A 27,352-nucleotide genomic window follows, 5' to 3' on the forward strand; every position below is an offset into this window, starting at 1 on the left:
ACACAGATTGAGCACCAAAATTGTGACTCGATATCTCCTTCTTTGGTATGGAACTTTGAAGAATAACTTCACAGTTAGACAATCTACTCACCAACTTCAAGGACATTGCTCAAAAGGGAAGAGAAATCCACTGAAGTCTGTGGTCAGTCCTCACCAGTCTTGTGGAGAAGGAAATAGATGCAGTGTACTAGAAGAATAGATTTCCGACTCTGCTTACAGGTTACACTGTGGCTGGACAAGCTTCCTGTTTAGATTAGGACACCGCGGAGCTGGAGCGAGTATGGCTTGAAAAGATGGACTCAAATCCACAGAATTGTGTTGTACTGTACTACGAATTGTCAATTATCCCAAATGTTAGACCGAGAATTTATTTTTAATGGGCGTGTCTGTCAGCCAATCGCGTTTTATGTTGTAGTCGCACCGACTAAAAAAAAATATTGGTCGGACAATAGTTTTCGTTCTTTCGACCAATATCGATTGAACATCCTATGTGTGCCTTAATCGTTGTGTCACCAGCGGTCGCTGATGCGTGGTTAAGGCGAATAGCCTTTGAAGCGTAAAGACTGTTTGATGAAATATGTTAGAGCTACAAATGACGAGAGGGAGTCCGACCGCAATTGATTTGATTGTGGCTGCCTGGCTCAGATTTGCCTGCTCGTGTGTACAAAAAAAATGGACGACAGCGGGAATGACTGTGTGACTAGCACCCGTTGTCTCTCTTCCTTCCCTGCTGCAGAGACCACACAGAACATCAGTGTGTATAGCACTGTCTGTGTTGCTGAAGCTGCAACATAATTACAGCCATTTCTGACTGAAAAGTTCTGTTACCGAAATTCCTCATTTGTTTAGGAAAAACTATCCCTATTCCCTCAACCTGTGCTCTCTTTATGTGACACATGTATGCTTCGCATGCACGTGACCAATAGGGCCTGACCTATAGCATATCATAATCACATCAATAAATTGGTTATAACAAACTCTGTACACCTTAGCACATGTTACAGAAAAATGAATGCAGAGGACGTGACAAACTTGAAGCAGGGGAACGTTTACTGGTTGTGCAGGAGGTAAAGGGGAAGCCAGATGTGTGGAATAGATTTTGCTAGTTGTGGAAAATACTGGAGATCAAGAAAAAGATGGTATGGAGCAAGCGCTGCTTGCATATTAGTCCTGTGTGTGCCAAACAGGTGCTATTAGACTACAATATAATTTTTCTGACCGTTTCGAACAATGTAAACACTAAATAAATTAGAGTCTGTTGTAATGTTTTTTTGTAAAGCCTTTATTACAGCAAAGACTAAAATTATTTATGAATGCAATTTCCGAAATGAAACAGTTTAGGCCTATTTATTGTTTACGCTAATTATTAATTAAATCATTGCTTGTTATTTTATTTTAAAACTAAAATACTTGATTCCATTGCTGTGTGATGACATGAACGGATAAATGATTGAGTGATGCAGTAGCCTATATAAGTATTGAAATATAGGCCTAAGTAAGTTATGGTATTAAGACTAAACAGGATGCACTCTGTGGCCTACAGCTTGATGGTGGTTATACAAGGTTGCTATACTATGCCTACTAATGATAATGACATATTATTATAAGGATGATCATAATAATAATCTGGAACAGTGCAAACACTAAATAAATTATAAATAATACCAGAGAGGCTGGTCTAGTTTTTAAAAAGTGTAAAGCCTTTATTACAGCATAGGAAAGATTAAAAACAGCAGAATTTGTGAAACTGTTGGTGCTCACAGAATCAGTAGGCTATCAACTAAACACTCAAATAGGCAACAGAAGCAGAATCTGTCTTACATTTAACAGTTAGGCTATTGATTATAGACCTAATTAATTTTGCGTTTCCTCTCTCCTCATTTTTCTTAGACAATTAAGGCAAGTGCTGTTTTCTCCTCTCCTAACTCCGCTGCTGCCTCAGCCGCATTGTTCTCAACACCAATATGATGGTTTACTTTGCTATTATGCACATTGCAACATGGTCTAGGAAAAGGCGCCAATTCAACAGGCACTGATGTGTTTCAGAACCGCAGACTGCGACCACTATCCTAAAAAATAGCAGTACTTCATTCTTCTCGGTGTAACAGTTGGGATAATGTCACATTTTTTATGTGTAACGCATTTTCTCATCCCCCGTGGTGTATTAACCTAAACAAGAATCGAAACTATCTGACCCCAACGCAGATGTAAACAAGCGTAGGATCGGAATCTATTCTGGCTAGCAGTTTTACTTACTGCATTTTTCAACAGAAGTGCTGCAGCAAGAAGGACCAAAAAGTGCAGTTAGCTAGCTAGGGCTCCATTGGATGCTGTAATAGAGATATCTACCCTGGAAACACTTTACAATGAGCAGTTCAGGATGTAAGATGACATTTCCACAAATTGGTCCTGCCATTCAAACATAGTGGTATTGATTCGAATTCTTATTGGCTTGATTTACAGTGCGTATGTGTTGGAACACATCCGAGGCAATATTACAAATGACTACCATGGCGTGACATAAATTGAACACCACCACCAAGGCTGTCAAAGCCACCCACCTAGATAGCTAGCTAACTAACTACGGCTAGCTAAACAACATAATATCAATCTAACTGGCGTTACTGTAACGCTAATTTTGTTGCCTACTTAGCCAACGTTACGTGTTTGATAGACGTTGGTGAAAACGTTATCTGCACAGTAAGTAACGCTGTATTTTATGCATATTAAACAGCTGTTTTGCATTCATGCGTTGTCTTCATTAACTCATTTGGCTAGTTAGCTAAGGTCGGACGGTTAGCAAGAGCTAACAGCAAGCACACTAGTTGTCTAAGTTAATGGAATTAGATATTGGCAAAGAAAATAAAAAAGTGGTTTTGACATACCTTTCTGCCAGTGTTGCAACACGCAAAATCAGCACACAAAATAAGTATTGTGGGAATAATTAACAGTAACAAAAACGACCGTGGTACTGAAGCCATTTTGTCGGACCGTGCTTCAAAGTAAACATGGAACTACAATGTTACGCGATGACGTAGTACACTGGAGAACGAGCACCAACCTATAGTAAACTGCAGGTGGCGATAGAGTAGCGTTGATAGCAAACTTCATGCAGGACTGTTGAAATGTCTAAAACGGGAGATTGAAAAACGAAAGGTAGACCTACTCTTTGGTGACTCAGGTGTGAAACGCCAACCCTCACAAACGACACAATTCAATAATGCTTAGGCCTAAATGTCAGAAATTATATATTGTAGCGACACGCACAGACAGTTATGTGTTAGGCTATTAGTTGGTTGTGTACCCAGCTATGTGTTAGGCTATTAGTTACCAGTACCCAGTGTTCGCGGGGTCCGACATGCCAATCAACCTGCTATCTGCCAATCACGGGAATGCCTGGAATGTTCTGATGCCGGGCTTCCTGGTGGTAGGCGGAGTGGCGTGGAGGGGGGGTGGGCAGGGGGATGGAGCATTGTAAGTTAAAACCAGGTTTAGCCATTGTTCTCTCTCTTACGTCTGGCCTTTACAAGAGAAGGTCAAGGTTGTTTTATAGGTTGCGCTTCATTTATTTGGCGTGGGGCTACGGCCAAACAGTAGCCTGTGTGAAGTTAGGTTAATAAACCTTAAACTCAAGCCTCTGTCTGGACAATTGTTCCTCTATGATCTAGTCAGGTCATTAAAAAAAAAAAAAATACAGTTCCTCAATGTAGGATGCAAGCATTTTTGTAAACGTGTGGTTAGCGTGTATTTGAATAACATTTTTATTATGTTTAAAAAAGTCAAATAAGATAGTACTTTATTAATCTCCCAAAGGGGAAATTTGATAAGATAGTACTCTATTAATCTCCCAAAGGGGAAATTTGATAAAACAATAAAACACAACAAAGGACGCACAGACGCTAAAAGCAGAACATCAAACGAATATAAAAAACAAAGTGTTAGTGTGACTTATTGAAGAACACGTGATTACTCTTGTTCAAAACACAATGTGTTGAGCTCCCGTTCTTTGCGTTTTCATTTCACTGTCTTAATATATTACCCTTTTACTAAATAATGTATAGGCCTAGGGTTATCCGTGAGACTAATTATGTATATTATGGACTTCAAATATATTATTTGCTGTGACAGAGAGTGAGGGCGAGCATAATTCCACTAAATGGGCTACACTGATACACTCACATTGTCACACATTCAATACGAGCAAAAGGCCCAGGAGTGTAGTCATGTACCATCCTGTTTCACTTGAAACCTGTATATTTTACCTTCCTTCCCAGGATTCCTGTTTCTGTCTGAATGTGTGAGCGTTCCTTATGGGACATGGCAACTCCCCTGCCATGTGATTCTCTCAAATTCTTGCTTTGAATCCATTCCCTCTCGCTGGGGCTGCCCATTACTCTCTGTCACCACTCTCAGACAATGGTACTGCCTCCCTGTACACCCCTCCATACTATTCTTAGGACAATCAGCACCATGTACACAGCATGTCCCTTCATGTGAAACTGTAGAATGACCTTCAAAAATAATAATCTGTATGCATCACGAAACTAGAGCGAAATAAGATTTTCATGTAATTTAATCCACAGAGTAAGGATTGTTGACCAATATTTGAAATGTTTATCTTAAAGCATAATTGAGAAATAATTAATTGAATATGGAATATTTTATGACATTTTGGCCTTACCCAGGCCTCCTTTAAGACTCCATCATGTTTAATCTGTAGCTGCTACAAAGCAACAATTGGTGTCAACAATCCTTCCAAAAGACCATTCTATGGATTACATTTTGTGGAAATCTCTGAAATCACCTTCTTTTGTTGTAGTTTGTGAGGAATCACTCATTAATATCTTATGAGCCCCTACTGAGAAGTTAAGAACCTTGGAAGATCAGAGTGGGTGCACCAGTTGGTGTATGGTCCTTAACATGTATCTCAAATTAGAATTTTAGTGTTAAAAGAATCAAGTGTCAACCTCTACTATGGATCATTCAGTCCTCTCGGGACAGATCTATAGTAGCAGTTCAGGTCCATTACATGAAATCCAAATAAAAATCCATTTAAATTACATGGTTGTAATTCAACAAAATAGGAAAAATGCCAAGGGGGGTGAATACTTTTGCAATCCACTGTACGTTGTTATTCTGGCACCACTCGGCCAGGTCTCTGACCTCCTCCCTTTAGACTGTCTCATCGTTGTCAGTGATAGGCCTACCACTGTTGTGTCGTCTGCAAACTTAATGATGGTGTTTGAGTCGTGCTTGGCCACACAGTCGTGGGTGAACAGGGAGTACAGGAGGGGACTGAGCACGCACCCCTGAGGGACTCCAGTGTTCAGGATCAGCGTGGCGGATGTGTTGCTACCTACCCTCACCACCTGGGGGCGGCCCGTCAGGAAGTCCAGGATCCAGTTGCAGAGGGAGGTGTTTAGTCCCAGGATCCTTAGCTTAGTGATGAGCTTTGAGGACACTATGGCATTGAAAGCTGAGCTGTAGTCCAGGTGGGAAAGGGCAGTGTGGAGTGCAATAGAGATGGCATCATCTGTGGATCTGTTTGGGCAGTATGCATATTGGTGTGGGTATAGGGTTTCTGAGATAATGGTGATAATATGAGCCATTGCCAGCCTTTCAAAGAACTTCATGGCTACGGAGGTGAGTGCTACGGGTCTGTAGTCATTTAGGCAGGTTACCTTAGTGTTCTTGGGCACAGGGACTATGGTGGTCTGCTTGAAACATGTTGGTATTACAGACTCAATCAGGGACATGTTGAAAATGTTAGTGAAGAGACATGCCAGTTGGTTAGCAAATGCCCTGAGCACACGTCCTGGTAATCCGTCTGGCCCCACGACCTTGTGAATGTTGACCTGTTTAAAGGTCTTACTCATGTCGGCTACGGAGAGCGTGATCACACAGTCGTCCGGAACAGCTGATGCTGTCATGCATGCCTCAGTGTTGCTTGCCTTGAAGCGAGCATAGAAGTGATTTAGCTCATCTGGTAGGCTTGTGTCACTGGGCAGCTCGCGGCTGTGTTTCCCTTTGTAGTCTGTAATAGTTTGCAGGCCCTGCCACATAAAGACGAGCATCGGAGCCGGTGTAGTACGATTCGATCTTAGTCCTGTATTGGCGCTTTGCCTGTTTGATGGTTTGTCGGAGGGCATACCAGGTTTTCTTATAAGCTTTCCTGGTTAGAGTCCCGCACCTTGAAAGCGGCGGCTCTACCCTTTAGCTCAGTGCGAATGTTGCCTGTAATCAATGGCTTCTGGTTGGGGTATGTGCGTACAGTCACTGTGGGGATGACGTCCTCGATCCACTTATTGATAAAGGCAGTGACTGATGTGGTGTACTCCTCAATGCCATCAAAAGATCTGCTTCATCTGACCGCTTTTTTATTGACCGAGTCACTGGTGCTTCCTGCTTTAATTTTTGCTTATAAGCAGGATTCAGGAGGATAGAATTGTGGTCAGATTTGCCAAATGGAGGGCAAGGGAGAGCTTTGTATGCGTCTCTGTGTGTGGAGTACAGGTGATCTAGAATTTTTTTCCCTTTGGTTGCGCATTTAACATGCTGATAGAAATTAGGTAAAACTGATTTAATCCGGCCACTAGGAGCGCCGCCTCTGGGTGTGCGGTTTCCTGTTTGCTTATTTCCTTATACAGCTGACTGAGTGCGGTCTTAGTGCCAGCATCCGTCTGTGGTGGTAAATAAACAGCCACGAAAAATATAGATGAAAACTCTCTTGGCAAATAGTGTGGTATACAGCTTATCATGAGATACTCTACTTCAGGCGAGCAAAATTTAGAGACTTCCTTAGATTTTGGGCACCAGCTGTTGTTTACAAATATGCACAGACCGCCCCCTCTCGTCTTACCGGAGTGTGTTGTTATATCTAGCCGGTGCAGCGTATATCCCGCAAGCTGAATATCCATGTCGTCATTCACCCACGATTCGGTGAAACATAAGACGTTACAGTTTTTGATGTTCCGTTGATAGGATATTCGTGATCGTACCTTGTCTAATTTATTGTCCAATGATTGTACGTTGGCAAGTAATACTGACGGTAAAGGCAGCTTTCCCACTCGCCGTCGACGGATCCTTACGAGGCACCCTGCTCTGTGTCCTCTGTACCTGCGTCTCTTTCTCTTGCCAATGACGGAGATTTTGGCCTTGTCGGGTGTCTGAAGTACATCCTGTGTGTCCTGCTTGTTGAAGAAAAAATCTTAGTCTAATCCGAGGTGAGTGATCGCTGTCCTGATATCCAGAAGCTCTTTTTTGCTGTAAGATAAGGTGGCAGAAACATTATGTTCAAAATAAGTTACAAAATATTCCAAGGGTTTTCTTTATTTGTACTATTTTACTATTTTGTAGAATAATAGGGAAGACATCAAAACTATGAAATAATACATATGGAATCATGTAGTAACCCAAAAAGTGTTAAACAAATCAAAATATATTTTACATTTGAGATTCTTCAAAGTAGCCACTCATTTGCCTTGATGACAGCTTTGCACACTCTTGGCATTCTCTCAACCAGCTTCATGAGGTAGTCACCTGGAATGCATTTCAATTAACAGGTGTGCGACAGACCATCATTACTTTAAGACATGAAGGTCAGTCAATCCAGAACATTTCAAGAACTTTGAAAGTTTCTTCAAGTGCAGTTGCAATAACCATCAAGCGATGTGATGAAACTGGCTCTCATGAGGACCCGCCACAGGAAAGGAAGAGCCAGAGTTACCTCTGCTGCAGAGGATACGTTTATTAGAGTTAACTGCACCTCAGATTGCAACCCAAATAAATGCTTCACAGAGTTCAAGTAACAGACATACCTCAACATCAACTGTTCAAAGGAGACTGTGTGAATTGGACCGAGAAACACGAGCAAAGGACATTAGACCAGTGGAAATCTGTCCTTTGGTCTGATGAGTCCAAATTTGAGATTTTTGGCTCCAACCGCCGTGTCTTTGTGAGACGCAGAGTAAGTGAACGAATGATCTCCTCGTGTGTGGTTCCCAATGTGAAGCATGGAGGAGAAGGTGTGATGGTGTGGGGGAGCTTTGCTGGTGACACCGACAGGGATTTATTTAGAATTCAAGGCACACTTAACCAGCATGGCTACCACAGCATTCTGCAGCAATACACCATCCCATCTGGTTTGCGCTTAGTGGGCCTACCATTTATTTTTCAACAGGACAATGACCCAAAACACCCCTCCAGGCTGTGTAAGGGCTATTTGACCAAGAAGGAGAGTGATGGAGTGCTGCATCAGATGACCTWGCCTCCACAATCACKCCACCTCAACCCAATTGAGATGGTTTGGGATGAGTTGMACTGCAGAGTGAAGGAAAAGCAGCCAACAAGTGCTCAGCATATGTGGGAACTCCTTCAAGACTGTTGGAAAAGCATCCCTCTTGAAGCTGGTTGAGAGAATGCCAAGAGTGTGCAAAGCTGTCATCAATGCAAAGGGTGGCTACTTTGAAGAATATAAAATCTAAAATATATTTTGATTTGATGAAAACAAAATTGGTTACGACATGATTCCATATGTGTTATTTCATAGTTTTGATGTCTTCACTAAACAGGTGGGGCTCCACTGATTTTGTTGGATAAACCTGGGTCAATGGAAACTTGCCTAAGGTGTCTTGTGTTAGACAGTCAAAAGTGATATAGAGAACAGTCAGACAATCAACCTGTCAATCAATGCTAATCGGTGTGTCAATCAATTAGCTAATGGGCTGGCTCCCGCCCTACCGTGTTAACCAGTTAACAGTTTCCAGCCGGGTCGTCCTCTTCATTACTGCATCCAACCCCCATTCACCTCTATGCTGTCTTCCTTTCCTTCTCACCCTCTACCCCTTCTTTCCTCAGAGCTCCTGGATCCCCTCTAGGTGTCATCTGACAGCCTTTTCCTGGGGAGGGGGGCTGAAGTGGAGAGGGAGGAGGGAATAAAAAGGGATGAAGGAGGAAAAGCAGACAGACTAACAGACAAGGAGGGAGGGAGACACAGTCAGAGGAAGAGATAGACACACTATCGCAGCTATGCCCGAAGCCAAGAAGCCAGGTAAGCAGGTCATACACATAAGCTTCAGTACTGTTGTACAGCTAGTGTCCTCTTTGGACTTCTGTGTATCTATATTGGTCAGTGTTCRTCCTGTCATRGACCGAGACAGACTCTCTACTACTCCCATAGGCTGGTTCCCTACGTATGATAGTATGTTGTTGATAATGTGATACGTTGTTGTTTTTGCACTTTATACCCCCATAGCGTTCACAGTAGTAACATATGAAGTTTATTGGCATATCTGTTGGGAAATGTTACGATAAGCATGACAAAGTGATGAAATCATCTGAATTAACATAGGTTGCATTCATTATGAAGGTAGAGTGAGGTAAAGAGAAAAGTGGATGGCAGGAAAGATAGTGAGAATCTGTCTGTTTTTGTGATGGTGGAGAGTCCAGGCAGTGGCAAGGTAGAGGCCTATCTCGTCTCAATAGTTAGTTTGGAACTTTTATTATTATAAACATTATGATAAGGGTTAAGGTTAGGTCTATGGTTAGAGTGGATAGTTAGTTAAAATGATGTTGATAGATAATTGATCTACTGAACATCTACAAACCATCTATTTGGCACTATCGAAAATAGCACATATCTGTTAAAATTAGGTTATAGATGATAATAAGGTTCATGTTATTATTTGCCCAGATCTGTGCTCTTTAACACCACAAAGTCTTCCCATGTCTGTAATAGACCCACACTGTTGATATGGGGAAAAGTGGTTCAAGTGTGAGGACTTATACATTGTTGGCCTATATTCAGACAGCATTAACACCAGCAATACGTAGGTCTTTTATGCATGGAATTAGTTGTTGTGAAGACCTAGACATGGCAGCTCCGGCATCTGTTAACAAAACATTGCCATAAGTGTCAGTGAAATTTATTGCCCGTATGTAGTAATGATTGTCTATCTGAGGGGATCTAAAATATGTCATGGTCTCTTTTCAACAGTGACCTTAAGGCACTGTAAATCACATGGCAACATGACATTTGAGAGACTCAAACAGGGAGGGAGGGAGAAGAATCATTCTTAGAAAGAAAGGTGCTATCTAGAACCTTAAAGGGATCTTCGGCTTTCCCCATAGGAGAACTCTTTGAAGTACCCTTTTGGGTTCCATGTATAACCCTTTCTACAGAGGGTTCTACATGGAACCCGAAAGGGTTCTACCTGGAACCAAAAAGCGTTCTACCTGGAACCAAAAAGGGTTCTCCTATGGGGACAACTGAAAAACCCTTTTGAAACTCTTTTTTCTAAGAGTGTAGTGTGGAAGAACAGAGTAGAGCAGTAGCATAGTAAAGCATACCGATAAGATGAGGGGAGAAAGATGAATGAGATTATGTGTCGGAGGGGGTTATGCCATGTCAGGTGTGACCTCTTCATATCACTTCTCTGCACCTCAGAGGCTCAATCTATCTGACCCTGATTGCCTGTCTACTTCACTTACACCTCTACTAAACTCTTTCATTGGGCTAACCGATTAATGTGGCCTGTTTGGATCCTTACCATAGACTATTAACTATATACAGTAAATGTATTCAAAGGGCATACAGTATCTTGTACTCTATTTACTATATGTTTATTTTTTATTTTTTACTGTACTCTGTCATCTTACCTTCGTTTCACCACTGTTATTCCTGTTTATACTGCCTGCCTGGCTGGCTCAGAGTAATTCCACACCAATTTCTTTATGTCTCAGCCATGTGTTGCCAATCTAGCATCATGACATCATGTAGATCGTGTTCCTGTCACCACATTAATTCCATCCTTTAGACTGCTCTCACTTACTTTTCCACCAACCCCAAATCCTTGCCCCCCCCCCCCTTTCTACTTCAACTCAGCCCCCGAGCCCTTCCCTCCCCCATGATGACTGTCTGGTACTCAAGAAGCCACTGGGACATGGAGAAAGCACGCTTCCCAATAAACAGCATTAAGAATAGTTCTGCAGCCTGTGTGCTTAGCCTGAGGAAGGGGATTGAGAATACCAGAGAGGGAATACCTAAGCTTGATCAAACTAGTGTTGTGGAAAATATGAATATTTTATCAGAGATATTAATGATTAGCCATGAATGTCTTGTGTTTTGGACATACAGTATATGATTGTGAGACACATCATGGTATCAGTTACACTCAGGCAATATGAGAGGTGATAACAGGTGAAGAGTTGTTTGTTGACGCTGCTTCCCTTCATCAGGGGAGCGAAAATAACACAATGAATTATTCGCTGTAATGCAGTGAAAGATCAGCATCTTTACACCCCCCTCCCTGGGGGTCTGGAGCAGTGGACCGGTGCAGGGAAATGTCCCTAATAGAGTGTTATGATATCCCACCAACGTGTTTTGCGGTGGGGCCATTTGATTAGTGAAAGTTTAGGGTTTCATGACCCCTTCAAGTGGAGGCTCTTCAGAGGAGGAAGGGGAGGACCATCCTACTCAGTGAATACATTTTTTTTTTTTAAATAGTGAAACATTTAAAAGTGATATTTTTTAGATAAAACTGTACTAAATATATTCACATCACCAAATAACTGATTAAATCACTCTGTGAAGGTCTACAGTAGCCTTAACAGTACTCTGTAGGGTAGCACCATGGTGTAGCCAGAGGACAGCTATTTTCCGTCCTCCTCTGGATACATTGACTTCAATACAAAACTTAGGAGGCTCATGGATCTCACCCCATTCCTTTGACTTACACAGTAATTATGACAACTTCACACTTCACCATCTGGCAGTCGAATGGATGAATCTGGGTTTGGTGGATGCCAGGAGAACGCTACCTGCCCGTATGCATAGTGCCAACTATAAAGTTTGTTGGAGGAGAAATAATGGTCTGGGGCTGTTTTTCATTGTTCGGGCTAGGGCCCTTAGATCCAGTGAAGGGAAATCTTAATGCTACAGCATGCAATGACATTCTAGATGATTATGTGCTTCCAACTGTGTGGCAACAGTTTGGGGGGGGGGGGCTTTTCCTGTTTCAGCATGACCTAATCGCCCAACATCAGTGCCCAACCTCACTAATGCTCTTATGGCTGAATGGAAGCAAGTCCCCGCAACAATGTTCCAACATCTAGTGGAAAGCCTTCCCAGAAGAGTGGAGGCCGTTATAGCAGCAATGGGGGGACCAACTCCATATTAATGCCGATGATTTTGGAATGAGATGTTCGACGAACAGGTGTCCACATACTTTTGGTCATGTCGTGTATGTTGACGTTAGCTAATATGGTGACAACGATGCAGGCTGTGTGTAGCACTTATGGTATGAAGGTTTGGCTTGGAGAGGTTTTTTCGCCTGGTCACAGACAGCTGTTGTGTTGTGCACTGAAGTCCTCAAGTGAAGGGAAAATGTGAGAGGAGGAGAGCGTGTAGATGTGATGACGCTGTTTGTATGGCTGCTATGAAAGTGAACTTTGTGATCAGGGGTGTATTCATTCCACCAATTCTGTTGCAAAATGTTTCTTAAACAGAAGCAAACGGAACTAAACGGGATGGACCTACCTGTATTTGTCCAATAAAAACTTGTTTTAGTTGCAAAACATAATGTTTTTAAACTGTTTGGACTAATGACTACACCCTAGATCAGCTAGGTGCAGGCAAGAGTGTACAATGTGGTATTGAATGTGTCCCTGTCTGTCACGTTGATTACACCAATTTGTCTCTTGACCTGTGCACCTACGTTAAACTTTAATTTCTAGGCTAGGATGTAGCAACCTCATGATGGGTATAGGACAAATTCAAGTATCATGCCGTAGTCTAAAGCTATCGCTGTTACACGGAGCTTGGTGAAAGGAATATGAATGACAGTCATCCAATATACTGTAATAGAATTAAGGCCCTTAAAATGTTTTACCGTCCTCCCTAATCTTAAATGGCACCGACTGCCACTGACCCCCTCTACCCACACCCCTTTCTACCCCTTCTTCTGGACTGGGCCCTGCTGCCAGGACAGAGTGGCAGGGAAAGACTGACGTCTCCTGAGCCTCCTCTTCCACACCCTGCCCTCATGAAACCGAGGCAGTGAGTATAGCATTACCTCATACCAGGGTCGTCACCATGCCCCCCCAGGTATGCAGCTCTGGCTTGATGGATTACAGACAGATGCAGAGTCAACAGAGAGCCAGAGGAGTTCACAATCAGAGTGTGAACCGTTAAGCCCCAATATGTCATTAACTAAGACTTTATAAATACTCCGTAAGCATTTTGTGGCGGATAGGAACACTGGCAGTAGTATTTGGTAATGTCCTCTAATGTAAAAGTTTTTTTCTGCGCTTTGAGCCAGACCTATTTTAAGCGCCCTCTGGTAAGGCACGGAGAGAGATGCGGAGGGAATGGTAATGAATGGAGATGAATGGAAAAGATAGACAGTTTGGGATGATATTTATGGGGTCTCGTTTATTCCATTCTGCAGATTCTACTTCCCTAAAGAGGTGTCATTTTCCTCTTTGCCAAAGTAGTTTTTGTTGAAAGCTTTCTATTTACAAGATGTTCTAAAATAGTTCTAACTCTGTCATATTTACGACAATACCAAATAGTATTTGGTATTGTCCTCTCTCTCRGTTTACTTCTCTACCACTCCTATTACCATGTCTCATCCTCTCTCCTCCACTGTTCCACTATAGACCTTCACCCCAGACGTGTGCCAGCGGATGGGGGGGAGGGGTAGCGGAGAGAGACATCACTTGAGGAATGCATACAGGCTATAATTCTTATCATCATTACTGTCTGATAAAANGGACAGAGTGGCAGGGAAAGACTGACGTCTCCTGAGCCTCCTCTTCCACACCCTGCCCTCATGAAACCGAGGCAGTGAGTATAGCATTACCTCATACCAGGGTCGTCACCATGCCCCCCCAGGTATGCAGCTCTGGCTTGATGGATTACAGACAGATGCAGAGTCAACAGAGAGCCAGAGGAGTTCACAATCAGAGTGTGAACCGTTAAGCCCCAATATGTCATTAACTAAGACTTTATAAATACTCCGTAAGCATTTTGTGGCGGATAGGAACACTGGCAGTAGTATTTGGTAATGTCCTCTAATGTAAAAGTGTTTTTCTGCGCTTTGAGCCAGACCTATTTTAAGCGCCCTCTGCACGGAGAGAGATGCGGAGGGAATGGTAATGAATGGAGATGAATGGAAAAGATAGAGGACAGTTTGGGATGATATTTATGGGGTCTCGTTTATTCCATTCTGCAGATTCTACTTCCCTAAAGAGGTGTCATTTTCCTCTTTGCCAAAGTAGTTTTTGTTGAAAGCTTTCTATTTACAAGATGTTCTAAAATAGTTCTAACTCTGTCATATTTACGACAATACCAAATAGTATTTGGTATTGTCCTCTCTCTCTGTTTACTTCTCTACCACTCCTATTACCATGTCTCATCCTCTCTCCTCCACTGTTCCACTATAGACCTTCACCCCAGACGRGTGCCAGCGGATGGGGGGGAGGGGTAGCGGAGAGAGACATCACTTGAGGAATGCATACAGGCTATAATTCTTATCATCATTACTGTCTGATAAAATAAAGTGTGATATACTACCCTCCCAGGTTCCCTCCCAGGTTCTGTCCCCTCCCTTCCTATGTTCCCTTACAGGCTTACCTCAGTACTGTAGTACCCTAGTAAATGTCCTCCCACCTCTTCCTGTTGCCATGTTGGAAAACATGAAAGTGGTTCGTTAAACAGGTGAAGTTATAGTTGCCAGCCCAGTGACWTCTATAGCCCACACATGCTGTGGTAAAAGACAGCTGCAGCGATTACACAGCACAACTACTGCACAGTGGAAACAAATACACCTGGCTGTGACCCACCACAACCTCCGCCAAGTTACAACCACAAATAATTACTACATTAGAGTGGTATTAATGCTATTCATAGCCAGACCTGATGCCAGCAATATAGGCCTGCATATATGTTATGGTATTCATTCAACTTACATTACTCTCCCTCCACCATGCCACCTTCCCTACACCCCTACTACTACTCCTTAGAATATGCCCCCTCCTTCTGCCTTTGTCCAGAAAACACTGTATGACATATACCTCTATAACTCATATCATCGGAACTGTCAAATAAAACCGCCAAATGATGGAGCGATATAGAGAGCAGAGGCTTAAGTGTACTCCCATGCTGCCAAAAGCATCACTCTCATCATAAAACGATGAAACTCCATCAGTCACACTCTGCCCCCAGCATAGATGCCCGCCAAATGCCAATAATACCATTGATACTCCACCACACGCTCAGCGGTATAAATAGACCCTTTGAATATAAATCTCCCCTTTGAGTCCTTATGTGAATATGCCCGCTTGGTGCTATAGTTTAATATATTTATGAAAATGTGAAAATGCCTGCATTATACGCAGGTTGACGTTGATTTTCATGAATCTTGCCACGTATGCAGAACTGAGCTTTTTCCACTAGATGGGCCAGCTGCAAAGTCAAAATCATCTGTATCGTAAAAATGAATGAAAATAAAAATATATATTTTTGGTCTTAATTTAAGGTTAGGGTTAGGCATTAGAGTTAGCAGTGTGGTTAAGGTTAGGGTTTTGATGACTTTGTGGCTGTGCCAGCTAGTGACCACACTTCAGAGCTGCCTCCAGGGCAAGATTCATGACAATAAATTCCAACCTGCGTATTATACCATGGTGACTTTTATAGATAAACGAGCACATGCTGATGTCTAGATAAAGATGTTTATTTGTATCACATACTGTATGTACTGTAGGTTATTCACTTAGAAATATAATTACTCATTGAATTACAATACATTTAACATTTACATTTAAGTCATTTAGCAGACGCTCTTATCCAGAGCGACTTACAAATTGGTGCATTCACCTTATGACATCCAGTGGAACAGCCACTTTACAATAGTGCACTAATTTTAAGGGGGGGGGGGTCAGAAGGATTACTTTATCCTATCCTAGGTATTCCTTAAAGAGGTGGGGTTCAGGTGTCTCCGGAAGGTGGTGATTGACTCCGCTGTCCTGGCGTCGTGAGGGAGTTTGTTCACCATTGGGGGGCAGAGCAGCGAACAGTTTTGACTGGGCTGCGCGGGAACTGTACTTCCTCAGTGGTAGGGAGGCGAGCAGGCCAGAGGTGGATGAACGCAGTGCCCTAGTTTGGGTGTAGGGCCTGATCAGAGCCTGAAGGTACTGAGGTGCCGTTCCCTCAAGCTCCGTAGGCAAGCACCATGGTCTTGTAGCGGATGCGAGCTTCAACTGGAAGCCAGTGGAGGGAGCGGAGGAGCGGGGTGACGTGAGAGAACTTGGGAAGGTTGAACACCAGACGGGCTGCGGCGTTCTGGATGAGTTGTAGGGGTTTAATGGCACAGGCAGGGAGCCCAGCCAACAGCGAGTTGCAGTAATCCAGACGGGAGATGACAAGTGCCTGGATTAGGACCTGCGCCGCTTCCTGTGTGAGGCAGGGTCGTACTCTGTGGATGTTGTAGAGCATGAACCTACAGGACGGGCCACCGCCTTGATGTTAGTTGAGAACGACAGGGTGTTGTCCAGGATCACGCCAAGGTTCTTAGCGCTCTGGGAGGAGGACACAATGGAGTTGTCAACCGTGATGGCGAGATCATGGAACGGGCAGTCCTTCCCCGGGAGGAAGAGCAGCTCCGTCTTGCCGAGGTTCAGCTTGAGGTGGTGATCCGTCATCCACACTGATATGTCTGCCAGACATGCAGAGATGCGATTCGCCACCTGGTCATCAGAAGGGGGAAAGGAGAAGATTAATTGTGTGTCGTCTGCATAGCAATGATAGGAGAGACCATGTGAGGTTATGACAGAGCCAAGTGATTGGTGTATAGCGAGAACAGGAGAGGGCCCAGAACAGAGCCCTGGGGGACACCAGTGGTGAGAACGCGTGGTGAGGAGACAGATTCTCGCCACGCCACCTGGTAGGAGGCGACCTGTCAGGTAGGACGCATCCAAGCGTGGGCCGCGCGGAGATGCCCAACTCGGAGAGGGTGGAGAGGAGGTCTGATGTTCACAGTATCGAAGGCAGCCGATAGGTCTAGAAGGATGAGAGCAGAGGAGAGAGAGTTGCTTTAGCAGTGCGGAGCGCCTCCGTGATACAGAGAAGAGCAGTCTCAGTTGAATGACTAGTCTTGAAACCTGACTGATTTGGATCAAGAAGGTCATTCTGAGAGAGATAGCAGGAGAGCTGGCCAAGGACGGCAGTTCAAGAGTTTTGGAGAGAAAAGAAAGAAGGGATACTGGTCTGTAGTTGTTGACATCGGAGGGATCGAGTGTAGGTTTCTTCAGAAGGGGTGCAACTCTCGCTCTCTTGAAGACGGAAGGGACGTGCCAGCGGTCAGGGATGAGTTGATGATGCGAGGTGAGGTAAGGGAGAAGGTCTCGGAAATAGTCTGGAGAAGAGAGGAGGGGATAGGGTCAAGCGGGCGGTTGTTGGGCGGCCGCCGTCAAGAGACGCGAGATTTCATCTGGAGAGAGAGGGGAGAAAGAGGTCAGAGCACAGGGTAGGGCTTTGTGAGCAGAACAGCGGTGTCGTTTGACTTAGCAACGAGGATCGGATGTCGTCGACCTTCTTTTCAAATGGTTGACGAAGTCATCTGCAGAGAGGGAGAGGGGGGGGGGGGGGGGAGGGGGAGGAGGATTCAGGAGGGAGGAGAAGGTGGCAAAGAGCTTCCTAGGGTTAGAGGCAAGTGCTTGGAATTTAGAGTGGTAGAAAGTGGCTTTGGCAGCAAGAGACAGAGGAGGAAAATGTGAGAAGGAGGGAGTGAAAGGATGCCAGGTCCGCAGGAGGCGAGTTTTCCTCATTTCCGCTGGCTGCCCGGAGCCCTGTTCTAGATAGGGCTCCGTAGGTGTAGGTGTATAGGTTTCGTAGGTGTACTAGATACACCTACGAACACTGAACATTAGGACTTTTATTAGCCACAACAGGAGGTTAGGTTTAGGTCCTCATATTGAAGTTTATAGAGACCAACTGATGTATAGAACAATCTTAAAATGATCTACTTTGGTTTAGAAACAAGCATCATGAAATCTTAACACAATAAATTTTTGATTGGTGAAAATCACCTGTTTGGACCTAACTTGCTTACCTATTTTTCCATGTGGTTTCTTCCATGAAATGATGGAAGAAACCCCTTTGGCTCAACTTAACCCACTCTCCCATACTGATATGCAGGATTTTTTGGGGTGTGCAGCATCACATGTGAGTAATGTTATGGGTAATGAGACATGTACAGTGCATTCGGAAAGTATTCAGACCCTTTGACCTTTTCCACATTTTGTTACATTACAGCTTTATTCTAAAATGTATTAAACTAATAGTTTTCCTAATCAATCTACACACAATAGCCCATAATGACAAAGCAAAAACAGTTTTTTTGAAATGTTGGCAAATGTATTACAAATAAAAAACAGATACCTTATTTACATAGGTGTTCAGACCCTTTGCTATGAGACTTGAAATTGAGCCCAGGTGCATCCCTACTCCCCAAATACAGGTGTGCCAAGCTTGTAGCGTTATACCAAAGAAGACTTGAAGCTGTAATCACTGCCAAAGGTGCTCCAACAAAATACTGAGTAAAGGGTCTGAATTTACTTATGTAAATGTAATATTTCATTAAAAAAAAATATATATATATATACATTTGCAAACATTTCTAAAAACCTGTTTTTGCTTTGTCATTATGGGGTATTGTGTGTACATTGATTGGAGAAAATAACAATTGAAAACGTTTTAGAATAAGGCTGTAACCTAAACATTTTTGGAAAAAGGGAAGGAGTCTGAATACTTTCTGAATGCACTGTATGTCACACGTATGTCACACGTCTATAGGTTGTAGATATCTCTGTGGTGTTGTGAGGGTCACCAAGCGCCATTAACACACCATGTTGCCTTTAACTCACGGTTGTAGACTTGTTAAAGTGACACGCCTGCTCCCTCTCCCCCTCCCTGGCGCTCGAAGGCACCAGGCTCCCCAGCATTACGCACTCCTGCAACCATCATTACGCACACCTGCCTTCCCTTGTCATGCGCATCAGCAATTATTGGACTCACCTGGACTCAATCACCTGTGTCATTACCTCCCTTATATCTGTCTGTCCCAAGCTCTGTTCCCTGCTTCAGGATTAATGTTCGTATGTCATTGTGTTACCCGTGTACTGATGCTGTTCCTGTCCTGTTCCATGTCTGTTCCTCATTAAATGTTCAACTCCCCATACCTGCTTCTCTACTCCAGCGTCGGCCCCTACATTAAAGAGCCTATAGGGAGGTATTTCAGAAGCCCTCTAACATTGGCTTAAGGGAAAGGAATCCTCACCAAGCGTACTGTAGATGCATTACCGCAATATATAACTCTAATGGTAGTATAAAACAAACATATGTTCTTTTCAAGATATCACAGATTCAACTCTTTAAGACAARTCTTGCTAATGTATATACATTGTGACCTGGGTCAGTGATGAAATTAGCGAACACTTCAAAGATTAAGCCTTTGAAAGTGATGTATAAAATGAGGCCACACGTGGCAGTAGACTGTCTATGGCTTACTACTACTGTATCTGAGGGAGGAGAAGCACACAGAGAGAAGGAAGAGGGGGAAATGTCAAGAGAGATTAAGAACATTCCACGGAGGTTACCCTTCAAAAAGAGAGAGAGGGAGAAGTAGAGGGGGAGAGAGCTGAGAGAGTATATATATATATTTATATAACATAAATACTCAGGCTACCTGGTACGAATGTTGAAAGATTCTGTATATTTTGAGAAAGAATATGATATCCTTAATCCATATAACCCTGTGAGTGAAGACGTGCACTTTCATTTACTGTATAGCATAGTTCAAAAGCTAAATGCCCCCCCATGCATTTCCATTTCTTATTGAATGGTAAAGAACTTGCCATTTTGATTTGTCCCTGATTTTTAATCTGTAAACCTCAAATGATGATGATAATATAATATGATGGATTCTTCCCAAAAAGATGAAGCACCACTTATATATATACTGTTGACGTTAGAAGTTTAAATACACCTTAGCCAAATACATTTAAACACAGTTTTTCACAATTCTTGACATTTAATCCTGGTAAAAATTCCTTGTTTTAGGTCAGTTAGGATCACCACTTTATTTTAAGAATGTGAAATATCAGAATAATAGTAGAGAGAATGATTTATTTCAGCTTATTTCTTTCATCACATTCCTAGTGGGTCAGATGTTTACATACACTCAATTAATATTTGGTAGCATTGCCTTTAAATTGTTTAACTTGGGGCAAACATTTTGGGTAGCCTTCCACAAGCTTCCCACAATCATTTGGGTGAATTTTGGCCCATTGGTGTAACTGAGTCAGGTTGGTAGGCCTCCTTGCTCGCACACGCTTTTTCAGTTCTGCCCACAAATTTTCTATAGGATTGAGGTCAGGGCTTTGTGATGGCCACTCCAATACCTTGACTTTGTTGTCCTTAAGACATTTTGACACAACTTTGGAGGTATGCTTGGGGTCATTGTCCATTTGGAAGACCCATTTGCGACCAAGCTTTAACTTCCTGACTGACATCATGAGATGTTGGCGTTCAATATATTCCACATAAATTCTCCTCACCTCATGATGCATCTATTTTGTGAAGTGCACAGTCCCTCTGCAGCAAAGCAGCCCACAACATGATGTGCAACCCCGTGACTTCACAGTTGGGATGTGGTTCTACCGCTTACAAGCCTCCCCTTTTTCCTCCAAACATACAAGGTCATTATGTCAAACAGTTCTATTTTTGTTTCATCAGACCAAAGGAATTTCTCAAAAGTATGATCTTTGCCCCATGTGCAGTTGCCAATCCGTGGTCTGGATTTTTTATGGCGGTTTTGGAGCAGTGGCTTCTCCTTGCTGAGCGGCCTTTCTGGTTATGTTGATATAGGACTTGTTTCACTGTGGATATAGATACTTTTGTACCTGTTTCCTCCAGCATGTTCACAAGGTCCTTTGCTGTTGTTCGGGATTGATTTGCGCCGTTTTGCACCAGAGTACGTTGATCTCTAGGAGACAGAATGCGTCTCCTTCCTGAGCGGTATGACGGCTGCGTGGTGCGCATGGTGGTTATACTTGCGTACTATTGTTTGTACAGATGAACGTGGTACCTTCAGGCGTTTGGAAATTGCTCCCAAGGATGAACCAGACTGTGGGAGGTCTTCACATTTTTTTTGATTTTCCCATGATGTCAAGCAAGAGGCACTGAGTTTGAAGGTAGGCCTTGAATACATCACCAGATACACCTCCAATTGACTCAAATGATTCAATAGCCTTATCAGAAGCTTCTAAGTCATGACAATTTCTGGAATTTTCAAAGCCGTTTAAAGGCACAGTCAACTTAGTAAACTGCTGACCACTGGAATTGTGATACAGTGAGTGATAAGTGAAATAATCTGTCTGTTAACAATTGTTGGAAAAATTACTTGTGTCATGCACAAAGTAGATATCCTAACCGACTTGCCAAAACTATAGTTTGTTTACAAGAAATTTGTGGAGTTTTAATGACTCCAACCTAAGTGTATGTAAACTTCCGACTTCAACTGTATGTGTATATATATATACTGAACAAAAATATGAATGCAACAGGCAACAATTTCAAAGATGTTACTGAGTTAAAGTTCATATAAGGAAATCAGTCAATTGAAATAAATTCATTAGGCCCTAATCTATGGATTTCACATGACTGGGAAAACAGATATGCATCTGTTGGTTACAGATACCTTAAAAAAAAGGTAGGGGCATGGATCAGAAAACCAGTCAGTATCTGGTGTAAGCACCATTTGCCTCATGCAGCGRAACACATCTCCTTCGCATAGAGTTGATCAGGCTGTTGATTGTTGATTGTGGCCTGTGGAATGTTGTCCCACTCCTCTTCAATGGCTGTGAAAAGTTGCTGGATATTGGCAGGAACTGGAACACGCTGTCATACCCGTCGATCCAGAGCATCCCAAACGTGCTCAATGGGTGACATGTCTGGTGAGTATGCAGGCCATGGAAGAACTGGGACATTTTCAGCTTTCAGGAATTGTTTACAGATCCTTGCGACATGGGGCTGTGCATTATCATGCTGAAACATGAGGTGATGGCGGCGGATGGACAGGAAAAGGTTCCAATTCACACAATTATCAAGAGAATATCCCTGGTCATCCCTACTGCCTCTGATCTGGCGGACTCACTAAACACACATGCTTCGTTTGTAAATTATGTCTGAGTGTTGGAGTGTACCCCTGGCTATCCGTAAATAAAATAAAAAACAAGAAAATGGCGCCACCTGGTTTGCTTAATATACGGAATTTGAAATGATTTGTACTTTTACTTATATTTTAGCATTTACATTTACTTTTGACAGTTAAGTATATTTAAAACCAAATACTTTTACTCAAGTAGTATTTTACTGGGTTACTTTCACTTTTACATTTTCTATTAAGGTATCTTTACTTTTACTCAAGTATGACAATTGGGTACTTTTTCCACCACTTGAATGACACGACAATGGGCCTCAGGATCTCGTCATGGTATCTATGTGCATTCAAATTGCCATCGATAAAACGCAATTTTGTTCATTGTCCATAGCTTATGCCTGCCCATACCATAACACCACCACCACCATGGGGCACTCTGTTCACAACATTGACATCAGCAAACTGCTCGCCCACATGACGCCATACACGTCTGCGGTTGTGAGGCTGGTTGGACGTATTGCCAAATTCTCTAAAACGACGTTGGATGCGGTAGAGAAATTAACATTAAATTCTCTGGCAACGGCTCTGGTGGACATTCCTGCAGTCAGCATGCCAATTGCACGCTCCCTCAAAACGAGATCTGTGGCATTGTGTTGTGTGACAAAACGTCACATTTTAGAGGGGCTTTTTATTGTCCCCAGCACAAGGTGCACCTGTGTAATGACCATGCCGTTTAATCAGCTTCTTGATATGCCACACCTGTCAGGTGGATGGACTATCTTGGCAAAGGAGAAATGCTCACTAACAGGGATGTAAACTGATTTGTGCGCAAAATTTTAGATATATAATCTTTTTGTGCATATGGAAAATGTCCAACTCATGAAACATGGGACCAACACTTTACATGTTGCATTTATATTTTTGTTCAGTATATATTTAGAGGAAGGCTTGACAGTGATGGGGCAGCTTGGCTAGAGAAATTGAGGAAATCAAACACTGGTTCACAGGATATTTGTTAAATATACACCATGGTATCCATCTCTCCCATGACTAAATCTGATGGAGCTGACCCTCAAGCCCTCAACTGAACACTTCTCACCATATCTGACCCCTGATGGCCTTTCTCATTTTCCTCTCCCTCTAGCTCCTTCTCACTTTCTCTTATTTCTAGGCTCTCTTCTTTTCTCTCTTTCTCTCGCTCTCATCTTTTCTCTCTGTCTGTCATTCTGTCTGTCTCTCTCTCTCGCACTCTATCTCTCTCTCTCTCTCTCTGACATAACGCTGTACTTAGAACTTTTGGTATGAGTACGGCAGATAGACAGACACTGAGCCGGCCTGTGATAGAGAGAGTGCTGACAGGTCGTAAACAGAGAGAAGCCTTGGCCAAACTGGGCTGAAGGAGAGAAGGGGTTGGGTGTTGGTCTAACCAAAGACAATCACTCGTCAAATTCCGGCCTGTTTTTATAGTATCCTAAGGCATCTTATTTAGCAATGGAATCTAGAGATGGTCTCATCTATCAATTTCTGCTATTATACATTTTCATGGGAATCTGAACAGGGGATTTGACTGGTAACCACCGTCCTGGAACATACTGTAGTATAGGGACAGGATTTGTCATTTTGATTGCTGACTTCTACACTGTTGTCACAGAGGAGACCATGCAGTGATAGTCACTACATGTTCCATATTTATCCTGTGCTTCACAACAGCCACTCATCCTGTGTCCTTTAACAATGTCATGATGGGTGGTTAAACAAATGCTTTGTGCCAGCTTAGGACACAAGGCCTTGTCATCGGGGCTTACCGTCTCATGGCATGTGCTCAATGGTGCATAACACCCATCCCAGTCAACAATAGTGGACTGAGCAGCAAATGGAGCACCAGAACTTCACTGACCCACTTACCTTCCATCTATGGACTGGGCCTGCTACAAAAGGCACAGAACCTGGGCTAAAGAAGGCTTTTAATGCCCTGTACGTCAAAGACCCCCTGAGACATAAGACAGTGGGTGTTGCCAGGGATAAAACTAGATGTGCTGAGAACGTTAACATATTGCTGCCTGAAAAACAAACCTTTTCAAAAATAGACGTGTCAGCTGCTCAGTATGCCAACACTGAGAWCACAGCCAGGGTCYTTCAGCARAACCAGAGTGTCAAGGCCAAGGCTGAAATCTRAGAATCGCAGTTCGMTATACTCATGGGACAATAGTTCTGAAAAGTCAGTTGTGATTGATCAGATGGAGATGGTTCGGGAGACTTGGTTGATGTTCTCCATTCTGTGGTTGGGTAGTTTAATGGATTTAGCTGACTACAAATCCCAAGGCACTGAGACTATTTATGTTATCACTTTAACAGGTGCTCTGAACAAGGACACTGTCTGTACAAATTATAGCTTTGGATGGCAGATCCATGTGTCCGGCCAGAGTTTGAGCCAGAGATCATTACCGTTACTGTGTGGTTCAGTTTGTGTGGTTCAGTCTCTACTCAGCAAATTGGATGCAGTCTATCACAGTGCCATCCGTTTTGTCACCAAAGCCCCATATACTACCCACCACTGCGACCTGTATGCTCTTGTTGGCTGGCCCTCGCTTCATATTCGTCGCCAAACCCACTGGCTCCAGGTCATCTATAAGTCTTTGCTAGGTAAAGCCCCGCCATATCTCAGCTCACTGGTCACCATAACAGCACCCACCAGTAGCACGCACTCCAGCAGGTATATCTCACTGGTCACCCCCAAAACCAATTCCTCCTTTGGCCGCCTTTCCTTCCAGTTCTCTGCTGCCAATGACTGGAACGAACTGCAAAAATCACTGAAGCTGGAGACTCATATCTCCCTCACTAACTTTAAGCACCAGCTGTCAGAGCAGCTCCCAGATCACTGCACCTGTAAATAGCCCATCTGTAAATAGCCCATCCAACTACCGCATCCCCATACTGTTATTTATTTTATTTATTTTGCTCATGTGTAACTCTGTGTTGTTGTTTGTCGCACTGTTTTGCTTTATCTTGGCTAGGTCACAGTTGTAAATGAGAACTTGTTCTCAACTAGCCTACCTGGTTAAATGAAGGTGAAATAAAAATCTAAAATCTAAATGATCTTCTCTTTAAAACTACCCATCTCTATCAAGAATATACACACAGTAGCCACTGTTTCTATAGCAGGTTGATGTTTATTGGGATGAATCTTGTCCTGGAGGCATAATTGAGTGATTTCCACTAGATGGGCCAGCTCCAAAGTCAAAATTAGCTATATATTGTAAAAATTTATTTATGGTTAGGGTTAGGCGTAAGGTTAACAGTGTCGTTAAGGTTAGGGTTAATTATTTTATGATTTTGTGGCTGTGCCAGCTAGTGACTACATGGCAGAGCTGCCTCCAGTACATGAGTCGTCCCAATGAATGCCAACCTTTTTTTCTATATACAGTGTACTTACTTTGACTCCAATTCCAATACTCTTTCTTTGCCAGAGGCAGAGCCTGAAGAAATTGGTAAGAACTGCACAAAGCAAGGTTGAGCGAATGTGCAACTCCTCTGTGGTTACATTAAAATATGTATTTGTTTATCGTATGAACTTATGTGTTATGTGTCTATGTACTGGTATAATATTGTATGTACAATGTACATGGGAATGCATTAATGTATCAACATTCTGAATTTACACTACAGTGCTGTATGCAGGCGTGGATTATGCATATCTAGACTTCTACATAATACATGTGCATTCAAATCATTTGTAAATGTTTGTATGTATGCATGTTTGCACAGTGTGAAGTCAAATATTGGTAATTCACAGTGGTGATTATTTCATATTATATTAACTATATTGTAAGTTTAATGGTCCATGATGTTTTCGAGATGGTATGGTTGGAATCTAACATTTGCTCTCTTTACAGAACCTCTACATACAACTGATGAAAACATATGTCACTTAGTTATTCATTATTGTATATGTTTGTCTTTAATTGTAGCGGCCAAGACAGATAAGGCTGCAGCAGCACCTGCTGGTGAGTTCACTCATAACAAATGGATGACAAATACTTATACATGAAATACTTCAATGAATGGTTAGGCCTATACTAAAATCAATGTCTGATTCAATTTTTCTTTTTTTCTTTTTTCTTTTTTTTTACAGATAAGGGTGGGTGAGAACAGGGCATGTGTGTGTGTTAACCTGTGTGTGTTTGTGTTAGTCAGTAGGGCATAATCATCCCCTCATCATTCCAATGTAATGTCGGTTAACTGTTTTCCCTCACTCAGCGAAGCCAGCGGAGGATCATGGTAAGGCTTCTAAGACCAATCACAGAAGTAGCTTTCTGTGGGGATGAGACTGAGAGTGGCCATGCATGATTCTCACCACGCGCCATGACAGTGTTGATCAGATAGAACGCCAATACACTTAACTTAGGCTTCACACGTTTATATTCATGCCTATCACAATATCCCACTGGTTTATGCCTGACAAAGCAGACTATATTCTATATTTATATATTAGTCATTATTCTTCTGGTTCTTACTGAGTTTTTTTATTACCTGAGATAACAGGTCACCAATCAGTTGGTAAGAACTACCTATGTTAATGTTGAGGTGATGTTTGTTATGTGGGTTATTTTGGCAAGCACTGGAGTATGTGTATCTGGGTGTGCGTGTGTGTATCTGGGTGTGTATGGGGTGTGTGTGTCTGGTTCTTACTGAGTTTTTTTATTACCTGAGATAACAGGTCACCAATCAGTTGGTAAGAACTACCTATGTTAATGTTGAGGTGATGTTTGTTATGTGGGTTATTTTGGCAAGCACTGGAGTATGTGTATCTGGGTGTGCGTGTGTGTATCTGGGTGTGTATGGGGTGTGTGTGTGGTGTGGTCTGTGTGAGTGTGTTTATTATTATTTATTTTGTGTGGGTGTACGCTGTAAAAAAAAAAAATCTGTTGGTTCAACGTACATTTGTAAAACAACCAGCTGCAATAGGATTGTGAGTTTGTTGAACAAACTCACAACAACAAAAAAATTGTACGTTGAATCAACATATTTTTGTTACAGTGTATACATACATACATACAGTGGGGCAAAAAAGTATTTAGTCAGCCACCAATTGTGCAAGTTCTCCCACTTAAAAAGATGAGAGAGGCCTGTAATTT

At 42.7% G+C, this 27,352-nt stretch overlaps 1 long non-coding RNA gene across 1 annotated transcript; it reads left to right on the top strand.

Moving 5' to 3' along the window:
- The first annotated feature begins 8,803 nt into the window (after positions 1-8,803).
- Positions 8,804-26,873, top strand: LOC112073328 (uncharacterized). Its single transcript, XR_002894501.2, has 3 exons — positions 8,804-9,049; positions 26,186-26,221; positions 26,350-26,873. It is a non-coding gene; the product is annotated as an uncharacterized lncRNA (long non-coding RNA).
- The last annotated feature ends 479 nt before the right edge of the window (positions 26,874-27,352 follow it).

This window comes from Salvelinus sp. IW2-2015, unplaced genomic scaffold (assembly GCF_002910315.2).
Source record: "Salvelinus sp. IW2-2015 unplaced genomic scaffold, ASM291031v2 Un_scaffold2228, whole genome shotgun sequence".
Lineage (NCBI taxonomy): Eukaryota > Metazoa > Chordata > Actinopteri > Salmoniformes > Salmonidae > Salvelinus > Salvelinus sp. IW2-2015.